The sequence below is a fragment of the Myxocyprinus asiaticus genome, chromosome 40 (genome assembly GCF_019703515.2).
Source record: "Myxocyprinus asiaticus isolate MX2 ecotype Aquarium Trade chromosome 40, UBuf_Myxa_2, whole genome shotgun sequence".
In the NCBI taxonomy this organism is placed as follows: Eukaryota; Metazoa; Chordata; class Actinopteri; order Cypriniformes; family Catostomidae; genus Myxocyprinus; species Myxocyprinus asiaticus.
The window spans coordinates 2,151,164-2,163,332 of NC_059383.1; positions in this window are offsets into that span (position 1 = coordinate 2,151,164).

Sequence of the window (12,169 nt, forward strand, 5' to 3'; positions counted from 1 at the left end):
ACATCAGATTACGGTATTTATCTGGGTAAACTAAATCCAACTCTCAGGCACAAACTCCAAACGATTTCATACGCATTACTGTCACTCCGAGCCAATAATACAGAGTTAATGAAATTACTTGCATGATGTTGGAAAACAATCTATAAAGCTCCAAACCATACACTTAAGTTAAATAAACATCAGACTATGGTATTTATCTGAGTACTTATTTTCATGTGCCATCTAATTTCATGACAATCCAACTTTAAATGATGTTGTGCTTATGCATATGCAAGCATGTTTCCTGACATTGCTTCACATATTCCTGATATTTAATCTAGCAACAATTATGCCCAGGCATCCGGAGACGCCATGTTTACCATGTTATAATGTTTACTATTGGCTCAATTCATCCCTAAGCAGCACAATGTGCCGCAACTGCGGAGTCTTTCGAGCCTTGTGACTAAACCTCCCACTACACAGCAACAGCACAAATGCACAGTCCAAGTGCCCCAAATGTGGCATCTTTCGGGCCATACATCAAACTCCCACTACACGGCAAACAGTGCAGCATTGTCCAAGTGCCAAAACGTGGCGTCTTTCGGCCCATGCGATAAACTCCCACTACACAGCAAAATAGAGCCGCGTGCTGTCCAAGTGCCGCAACTGTGGCGTCTTTTGGGCCATGTGACAAACTCCCACTACACTGCCAACAGCGCAGTGTGCTATCCAAGCGCCGCAACTGTGGTATCTTTCGGGCCATGCAACAAACTCCCTCTACACTGCAAAACAGCGCAACGCGCCATTCACGCACCACAACAGCGGCATTTTTTTCAAGCCATGCATCTTAGCTTGTTTTAAACATTGAATGCTCAGAGACCAGCAGCTGATTAAATGTATTTTGCTATCAGGTGACTTTTGCTAGTCACTGAATTATCAACAAATGATGCAGCAACTACACCGACAAAATGTTCACAAATGTGGTAACATTTAAATGAACTGATTTAATTAAAGTCAGAAATATTATTTAACATGTCTGTATCAACCTGAATACATTAGGTTTCACCAATAAATCTAATATCATTAGTACTGACAGCTTTTTTTTTTTTTTGTTACTAACCCTAAAGCACTACATTATTTCAACCCCATCACAGTAAGTCTGAAATCTATTTACTTGTAATTTAAATAGATAAATGAACAGAAATTCTGGGATTAGTATTTTGATGTGCCTTGAATTAAATCACTTATAATTTAAATGCAAAATAACAATTAATGTTTTAATGTTTAACAAAATGTTTTTTATTCCAATAACAATATCCTTCCTGTAAAAATCATTATTTTTTCAGTAGAGTTGAACTATTGAACTTAACAAGGCTAATATACAGTAAGTGTAAACATGAAAAACACTGATCAAGACAATTTGAAAGATGATTTGAAAATAAATGAATTAATTGACATTAACGACCTAGACATTTATTATTTCTAAGTTTAAATAAGATTTGAAATCCCAGATTTTCAGATTCAAACTTTTTATTGATTCAAACCAAAATTGAATAAAACATAATATAAATGCATAGAATTGACTTTTAAGCCCTTTAAACCCCCACTGATTCCCCATCCCCCTCCCAATTCCCAACCCCCAACAAACAACACCGTGGTCAAAGCCTGAGTTATATACATCCAATATAAACACACAAACAGACAAAACAATATTGAGAAAATAAAAATACAAAGATCAACAAATAAAGAGAGAAAAGAAGAAAAGAAAAATTCCACAAAGGATACAATTTAGTATTTAGACCATAATCGTGTTTCTCTCCACATGTTCTTCACTGAGAGCCTTCCAGAAAGGACAGGTATTTTCCCCATTTCTTAACATACACATCTAATCCGCCAAGCTGCTTATATGACTTCTTTTCAAATGCCACCCTACCCAATTCGGTGAACCATTCTTGAAATGAGGGAGCACCATTTGACTTCCATCCTCTAAGAATTATCTGTCTGCCAATCATTACACTAGTTTGGACCCAGCATTTTGTGTATTTGTCACCTATTTTATTTACCAGCCTATCAGCCAATATACATAGTATAGGGCAGAATATTTTTTGAATATTTAAAGCCTCACATATAAAATTCTGGACTCTTACACATATTTATTGAATCTTAGCACAGAACCACATAGCATGGGCTATGTCTTCATCCTCCAACTGACATTGCCTTCAGGTAGGTGTGTCTTTTAAACCAAGCTTAAACAATCTAGAGGGAGTCCAGTAGAAACTATGCAAAATCTTAAACTAATAAGACGTACCCTTGCATCCCTAGACATAGTTTAAACATTTTTAAGAATTCTTTCCCACTCCCCATGCTCCATTACCAAGTCCAAATCTCTTTCCTATAACCTCTTAAGAGCTGTTAAGGCCCTATCACCAAGACTCTGAATCAACAAGGAATAATACACTGACACTTCATGACCCTTTCCAAAGGCTGTGAGTACCATACAGAGAGTGTCTGCAGCTTTAGGGGGCTGCATACTACCACCAAAATAGTACAAAGTAGATGGCGCAACTGTAAATACCTGAAAAATTGAGACCTAGAAATCCTAAATTGCTGTGTTATATTTTGAAATGATCTCAAAGCTCCATTTTCATAAAGGTCACCAAGTGTAGCAACACCCCTCCAAACATTCTTTCCAGCAAAAGGGGGACTTGTTAATACACAATTTGGGGTTCAGCCATATGCTTGAGGAAACATTTAGGTAAGTATCAAACTTGAACATACGGTGAAACTGTCAAAGTCTGTCTCCCTCGTTTAAGGACTCTTATTTTGAAGTTTTCCCCCAGACTTCATTTCCCATAGTGCACTGCCCTCATCACCTCCATCTGTTTCTTATTATCCTCACCTGTATTCTATTCCCTCATTAGTTCCTTTTGTATAAATGTCCTCTAGTTTTATCCAGTCTTTGAAGTGTTTTGTTGTGTTAAGTTTTGATGTTTAGATTTAGAGTTTGTTCCATTCCAGCATCTGTTTAACTCCTACAATGATTATTATAGGATTTAAAGATTCCACTCCTGCATCTCCTCTCTTCCATTCCTAAACACCAATGTTACAGAACCTTTGTCCATACTGAATGTAAATGTGTAATAATGGGATGCATTTTCACTTCACTAGGCAATTTGATAGAAAGACTTTGCAATGGTGAGATTGGGGCAAGGATCGCTTGTTCAATGTTGTACCAGGGAGGGGCTCTCTCAGATGGAAGAGACCAATGGCCCAGGTGTATGAGACTAAAAGCATAGTAATAAAAAATGTTTGAGGGGAGGTCTAAACCTCCTTTGTCGACTGGTCTATGTAACTTACTGAAATGCAACCGAGGTTGTTTACCATTCCAAATAAAAGGCTTAGATATTCTATCAAATTGTTTAAAATAAGAAAGACGAACCTATAGAGGGAGAGACTGTAGTAGATAATTGAATTTGGGGGAACAATTCGTTTTATAACATTGACCTTCCCTGCCATAGACAAATGTAGTGAAGCCCACCTATCCACATCACACGATAACCTTTTCATTAATGGGTCAAATCTCTCAAATTTGCTGGAAATAAAATGCCTAATAACCTAATGCCTTGCAGGGCCATTGAAAAGCACCAGGCTGGAAAGCTGTGGCAGGGCAAAATGTTGTCAGAGCAAGAGCTTCTGATTTAGACCAATTCACCCTGTATCCTGAAAAAGTGGAGAAGGAATGAATAATTTTATGAAGGTTGGGCATAGATCTACTAGGGTCGGAGACAAATAATAATATATCATCTGCATAAAGTAGAAGTTTATGCACCACACCTCCTGCAACAATACCCGGAAAATCATCCTCTTTTCTTATTGTGGCTGCTAATGATTCCAGGGCAAGACAGAACAGCAAAGGGTTCCCCTACCAAGAGAAAAAAAATCTGAAATTAATCCATTAGTCTGCACTGCTGCCAACGGTTGTTTATAAAGTAACTTAATCCACCCAATAAAAATGTTCCCAAACCGGTAAAGTTCCAAAATCTTCAAAAGATAGTCCCATTCCACCCTATCAAATGCATTCTCGAGATCAAGTGAGATGGCAGCGATCAGGGTCTGATAATTCACTACCGACCACATAATATTTATAAAATGTCTAACATTCAGTCCAAATCGGACTGAAACGTTTGAAACAGTTCGCATCTCGAGTCAACACTGATCCACAAGTTACTCTAAACCTGTCTCTTGGATGTGCCTGACACTCCGAATCGAAATGAGCTGATAACCAGGAGTAATATGATCCTAGAACTGGTGATATCTGCTTTTGCCAACTCTTCTTTGCAATGAACTGCTCCAACTAGTTCACAAATCGGACTGAACGCTCGGGTCACAACAGCTCTCGAGTCAACGGTACAATGAGTTGCTCACAGCAGTTCTCGAGTCAACAGTACACTGAACTGAGAATCGCCTCTTTCGGAGATGTCCGACATACTGAGAACCGATGAGCTGCTGACATTGAGCATGTGTGTGATTAAGGGGTGAAATGTATGTTTCATGTGTATTTTGCTGAACAACAGAGAGTGTAACAAATAAAACATAGCCAATTATTACACAAACAGTCATTAATCATAGAGAAAGCACACACCATATTAAAGGGTTTGCTCTCGTGCCAGTAGCTCTAAAGCTCGCGTGCAGTCTGTCTCATGAACGCGCACAGGAGATCAACGGTCGGTGAAGAGTTTCACTTAATAATACATCAGATTTCGGTTTGTTTCTCATCAAACCTTATCATATTCATTCAGAACAAGACATGAGTCGCATACAATAATTTGTTGGACTTCTGAATTATACTTTTGTGTCCTTTTGAAGCTTGAAGAAGTGGTCACCATATACTGCCATTGCATGACATCACTGAGCACAATTTCTTTTTCACAATTTCTCCCTTTGTGTTAAGAAAAAGAAAGAAAATCATATGAAGTTATAACAACACCAAGGGAATGTAAACTTTAGAACAGGATCATTTGTTTAAATTCAGTTACTATTTTGTCTTGTGGAATATACAGTATATGAGTATCTGTTGTGAGATAGCTTCTTCAAGGTAGTACTAAATAAATTTTTATGATACCTCTTATTTTTTGAAAAGATGACACACAGACGCATCAGTGTTTTAGGTGCACAAGCAGTGCGTAGAACTGGCCCACGTTTTCCATGAATTAACAATCATGTCCGTGTTAAATGGCCCTAATATTAGCAGCATATTTACCAGTGTTTTCAGATGTAGCATTTGCAGTCAAGTCGTGAGATGTAACTTCTCAGCGAGTGCTAATTATTACTATGTTGATTCATTATTTTCCCAAACCACTCGGCAGATAGAGACAAAAAAGAAATCTCAGTATATATTATTTCTTTAGATAGGGATCATTTCAGATAAAACTAAACTAAATTGAAAGGACAAACTGAAAATGAAGTAGAACTAAAAAACTCAATTAAAATTCGAAATGATAATAACTCTGGTTTTAATGACTAACGCAGCTTTTACTTTCTTTAGTCTATGTTCGAGTGGAGGGGAAAAAGCAACAAATAACTAAACTGTCAACAGAATGCAATAAGTGAAGGACAGTTTTGTCTTCATACACCTAAAGCATATGCTTTCATTCTGAAACCACTTTGAAGTTTGTTCAGCAGGAAATTAATCAAAATATAGAGGTGTTTTTATATTGACAATTGTGTTTTCTTAGTTGTGAAATTTAAAATAAGCTTAAAATATTGATGTTGAGTTATGGTTACAATTTGAATTCAGATTCATGAACAGATTCATTCGGACTCAACTCAGACTCAGCCTCAGCCTGTTATGGACTCGGTCTTGAGTCCAACTCGGCCCCTTTTGGACTTGGACTTGATTGTTTAAAGACTCAGACTTGACTCGGACTCGACTAAGGTGGACTTGAACACTCTCTGTAAGACCAAGATTTTTACGCATCCTCTGTAGTGTCAGTGTTGCTCGAAAGGATCTACACACCTTTGCATCACTATGATCAAGGACCAGATCCATTAACAGATTGAAGTCTCCACCCAAAATCACATAATGAAGGATCCTAGCTGATTGTATCTTTACCTCAAGATCTATAAAAAAGTTTGGATCATCAGTGTTGGTCACATAAATATTAGCCAAAATAAGAGTTTGCCCCTGTATTTCAGCCAAAACAACAATGACTCTTCTTAAATTATCTTTGATCTGCTTGAGACATTTACATTTTAAATGCTTACTTATCAATATGATGACTACCCTGCTCTTACTCAAACCAGCACTGCAAAACACTGTCATGTGTATTTTGTTGATTCATGTTTTTCATGTCTTTTATTTTGAAAAGTTTAGTTCCTGTTTCATGTCACGTGGTTCCCTTGTCATGTGATTTCATGTTCCCTATCTGTCACTCACTCGACGTTGTGTCAATGTAGTGACACTAGTGGTCACTCTTGGGAGCCCGAGACACCTCTGGTCTTTGATAGAAGGCCAATGAAAATTGGCGAGTGGTATTTGCATACCACTCCCCCGGACATACGGGTATAAAAGGAGCTGGTATGCAACCACTCATTCAGATTTTCTCTTCGGAGCCGAACGATCGACGTTTACTGAGCTGACTGTTCATTCACCTCTGCTGGATCTGATGGCGCATTTCAGCGGCTTCTCCCTCCTCTGCACTGGTACACTGCAGAGAACGCCCCTGGGCACTTCGGCAGAAAAAAGAGAGTATATTTTTCAAAAAGAGTATATTTCTCTAAAAGAGCGGCACACACGGAACGTCTTTTTAAAGACGCATCTTTTTAAAGATGCCTTTCCGTTTGTGTGTTATTCCTGGTTGCAGTCGTTTCCTCTCAACTTCGGACGGTCACGATCGCTGTCTTTCGTGTCTGGGCGCGACCCACGCGGAGACAGTGTTCGTGGATGGATCATGACCATGGCAACATTGCAATTGCAGCTTGCTTTCATAAGAAAGCAAGCCACCCCAGTGGCTCCCTGCCTCGGTCCTTCTACGTATGGGTATGAGGCCAGTGCGGCTAGCACTGGGGGCGATTTGGGAACCCCAATGGGACCACCTGCACCGGGTATCCCCCCACGGACCTCCCATTCCCCAGCACGCTCATCTGCCCCGATCGGGCTTCCGGATGAGTCCACCAGCTCGTCTCACGGCGAGTTCGACCTCTTGTTCAGAGCCCGCGAAGCTGATGAGCTCTCGAGCGTAGCATTGGAGAGCAGGCTCGTCCAGCCGGACGCAGAAGCCTCAGCTGGGCTCCCCCCCTTGGGGACGATTGCCCAGTCACAGGCTGATGCAGAAATGACGGACATGCTTTCCCGGGCGGCCACGAGCGTCGGGCTAGAGTGGAACCCTCTGCTTTCCCCTGAACCCTCATGGATCGATGATTGGTTCCTGGGCTCGCGGCACCACTCAAAGCAGCCACGCCCCGCTCCAGTCCCTTTCTTCCCGCAAGTGCACGAGGAGCTGACAAAATCGTGGGAGGCACCTTTTACTGCCTGGTCTCAATCTTTCAGCTCCCCCGCCCTCACTACCCTTGATGGCGGGGCGGCCAGGGGCTATTCGGCGATTCCCCAGGTGAATAAGGTGCTCGCGGCACACCTATGCCCCCAGAGTGCCGCCACCTGGCGCGGATGCCCAAAGCTCCCGTCCAAGGCCTGTAGGTTCACGTCATCCCTAATGGCCAAAGCCTAGAGTGCTGCTGGACAAGCCGCCTCCGCCCTGCATGCCATGGCTCTCCTGCAGGTCCACCAAGCCAAGGTGCTAAAAGAACTGCATGAGGGTAGTTCCGCCCCAGATTTGATGCAGGAGCTGTGCTTTGCGACCGACCTTGCTCTCCGGGCGACGAAGGTCACGGCGCGGTCTCTTGGGTGGGCAATGTCCACCTTAGTGGTCCAGGAGCGCCACCTTTGGCTCAACCTGGTCAAGATGGGTGAGGCCGACAAGGCACGGTTCCTTGCTGCCCCTATCTCCCAGGTTGACCTATTCGGCGACACCGTCGAGGACTTTGCCCAGCAGTTCTCGATGGTGAAGCAGCAGACGGAGGCTATCCGGCACATCCTGCCCCGGCGTGGCTCAAGATCCCGCACCCTGCCTGCTCGTCACCAAGGGCGTCCCCCTGCGGTGACTGCACCGGCTCTGCCGCAGCCCACCCCTTCGGCCCGGCCGCCAAGAACCCGCAGAAGGCTTCGACGCGCCCCTGAGACGGGTGACCCAGCGATGACAAAACCCACCTTGGAGCTGGTAAACAGACCACTCCATCCCCCGGTAGAGGGCCAGGAGGAGAATCTTTTGTTTCTTTTTCATTTAATTTCGCCGCATGCCCAAGTGGCTGCGGTACCCAACAGTTCAGCAAAAAAGCGGTTTCCTCGTTCCCTGGGTCACATAACCTTGGACCGACCTCATGTTTCTACGGGTAGGTGTTCCCCTAGAGCAGGTCTCCAGGCACGTCGTGGTCCAAGACGGGCTGGGGCACTGTTTGCAACTGGCTTGCAGCCGCCAACTTATGGACGGGCCCACGGCTGCATTGGCACATCAACTGCCTTGAGTTGCTGGCCCTGCAGAGGTTCCAGCCATTGATCCAGGGCAAGCACATGTTAGTTCGGACAGACAACACGGCAACGGTAGCATATGTCAACCGTCAAGGCGGTCTGCGCTCCCGTTGTATGTCACAACTCGCCCGCCGTCTCCTCCTCTGGAGTCAGCAGCACCTCAAGTCGCTGCGAGCTACTCACATCCCAGGCGACCTCAACACTGCAGTGGACGCGCTGTCACGGCAGGTTACCCTCAGGGGAGAGTGGAGACTCCACCCTCAGGTGGTCCAGCTGATCTGGAGTCGATTCGGACAGGCACATGTAGACCTGTTCGACTCCCAAGAATCCTCCCACTGCCCACTCTGGTACACCCTGACCGAGGCACCTCTCGGTATAGATGCGCTGGCACACAGCTGGCCCCCTGGACTGTGCAAATATGCGTTTCCCCCAGTGAGCCTAGGTCAGGGAGGACGAGGAGCAGGTCATCCTGGTAGCACCCTACTGGCCCACCCAGACATGGTTCTCGGACCTCAAGCTCCTCGTGACAGCCCCCCTGGCGAATTCCCCTGAGGAAGGACCTTCTTTTTCAGGGACGGGGCACCATCTGGCACCCGCAACCAGACCTCTGGAATCTCCATGTCTGGCCCCTGGACGGGACGTAGAAGACCTAAGCGGTCTACCACTCGCAGTGGAAGACACGATTACTCAGGCTAGGGCCCCCTCTACGAGGCGCCTGTATGCCTTTAAGTGGTGTCTGTTTGCTAAGTGGTGTTCTTCCCGACGGGAAGACCCCCAGAGATGCACAGTCAGATTGGTGCTTTCCTTCCTGTAGGAGAGGTTGGAAGGGTGGCTGTCCCCTTCCACCTCAAAGGTGTATGTAGACACAGTGGACGGTAAGTCCTTAGGGAAGCACGACCTGATCATCAGGTTCCTGAGAGGCACCAGGAGGCTGAATCCCTTCAGACTGCGCCTCGTTCCCTCATGGGACCTCTGTAGTTCTTCAGGGTCTACAGAGAGCCCCCTTTGAGCCTTTGCACTCAGCTGAGCTTAAGGCACTCTCCTTGAAGACTGCCCTCCTGACTGCGCTCACTTCCATCAAGAGGGTAGGAGACCTGCAAGCATTCTCTGTCAGCGAAACGTGCCTGGAGTTCGGTCCGGGATACTCTCACATGATCTGGAGATCCCGACCGGGTCTCGTTTCATCCCGTGTAGTGGCACGCACAAGCAGGTAAGTCCGGGACAGCCGGCTGGGTGTATTGCTTGTGCATAGTGCCTTTCACCTCCCCTGAGCTGAAGACGTGTGCCGTTAACTCCCAGTAGTGTTCACAAACTGTGTTCCCTGGTTGATTTCCTCCGAGCCCTGTGGCAGACGAATATTCGGAGAGACTTGCTGCCGGCCCAGTACACATGCTAACTAAAGCCCTGTACTGGGGTAGGTGCTCCGCATGTGGAGGTTTCCCGTAGGTAATCCCATGCGATGTATATCTTCCGCTAATTCGTTTCCCTGTTGGCAAACTGCATCTTCCTTGGGCAGAGACCCCTCTGCCCCAGTCTCCATGCTTGTAGTAACTCCTCCCCCGTAGGGTAGGACCTACCATGGGACTTCTCCACATGGCATACTTCCGACATAGCTTGGCAAAACCATGTGACATATTTCCACTTAAATACCCCCCCCCCCCCCTCTAGGCAGGGTGTGGTCTCCGCAGTGTCCCCCCTACTAGACCTGGTCGGCCCAGTCGGTTAATCCCCCTTTTTTTGGGGGAGTGGAAAAAAAGGGGATAAGAGGCCACGACTGGGCTAGCCCGTCTCTATCTACTGAGTAGTCGACTTGTCCCAAAGGGCCGTTCAACACTCATAACAGTGTTGGGGGAGGTTACGTGTTGGCCTGGTGCGCTGGCTACGAGGCACACAGTGGTCTGCCTGTCACACAACTGACATTTTGATATATCGATAATAGAATGTATATATTTTCTGTATAACCAAGTTACATTACACTAATGAATGGGTCTTTTTGCATTATCTTGAACACTGTCTAGCATTCATTTCATGTGTTACTGTTGTGTACCTTGCTGAATAATTACAGATTAACATTGTTTATGTCAGTCACTGTGAATCAGCATACCTGAATTTTAGTATGAAGAGAATTTTGCTGAAATTATTTGAAAGTTAAGAAGTAAGGTAATTTGCAATTCGTCAGCGTTAGCAGGCAAGATCAAGTTAGCTAAAATTACACATATCAATCCTTATTGCACTATATTTCAGATGCTTTGCAGTTATGTAAGCTTACCTGTCCAATAAGAAGAATGCCAATTCAGCATCAGTTTTGATCCCCAAAACTGAACGAAGGTCCCTCCAGGAATCAAATGCCCTGCCGATGTTCACTCTATTTTTCCCTCGACCCGATCAAGTTCCCGCTTAGCCAGACAGGATTAAGTAGATACATGTTTCTTTGTTTTTTTGGCTTACTCGGAGTTTGTGTAGGAGTCGGTGTTGTGCTGGGAGTCGGCCGTTTGCTGGATTCCATCTCTAAGATAACATTACCTAGTGTTGTAGACAGTTGTCGCTGTTGAATAGTGGAAGAGAAGCACTGAGGCAAGGCTTTCGGGAGCACGCATAAACGTCACATCCTTTGGATTTTCCTGGCATAAGCTACCCGCTCCCTTCACATGAAAATCAGTCTACAGGCTTTAATAGGCAACCTAGGAAGTCCGGGAAGGGCTCATTTTTTTTAAGTTGCGTTACAAGCCGTTCACACATTGTCAAAAAAAAAGGCTGCATTTTTGACATTTAATAATATATTTACCAAATGTTCATCCAGGCTGAGGCAATTACATCGGCAGCACACTCTGTCAGCAATCTATGGCTTGTAGAAATTAACATTACACTTATGGAGATAGGGTGACTAGACCTCCCAATAACAGGGACAGTCCTGATTTTACACTCCGTGTCTCGGCCTTGTGTCCAAATCTTAGCTATTAGAATTTTATGTCCACTCCAACCCATGTTCATGATGCCTAAACATTATTTGGCCACATGCTGACTGGGAGTTGGTCTATTTTATATAATTTTTATTTTTAATAACATTATATAGTACTTTTGTGTTTGTGTCCCATTGATAAATGTAATAATAATAAAAAAAGAGTTCTGCTGCTTTGGACAATAGCGAATGCTAAATTAATGTTTAGGCATCATGAACATAGGTTGGAGTGGACATAAAATTCTAATAGCTAAGATTCAGACTCCAAGTCCGTAGGGATGTGGGACACGGCATGTAAAATCAGCCTGGATGAACATTTAGTAAATATATTATTAAATGTCAAAAATACATTTGTTCGTGACAATATTTAATGAAAATTGAGACAAATTTACAGAGCAATCCCAACTCTAATTCTGGCTGATAGTATTAAGGGAGTGCAGAAGACAAAATCAGATAAAAGGGGCATTTCAGTGCCGCTCACATGCGCTTATCAAATATTCAAGGAGTAAACTAATTTTTTAAACACTGAAGGAAAACAAAAATTTAGCCTTTTCCACCAATCTCTTTATTCCTTTTTAAATAGAAAATGAAATGGTCACCAGGAAATGAGTTTGTATCTGTTTATTTATCAGTGTTAAAACCAATAA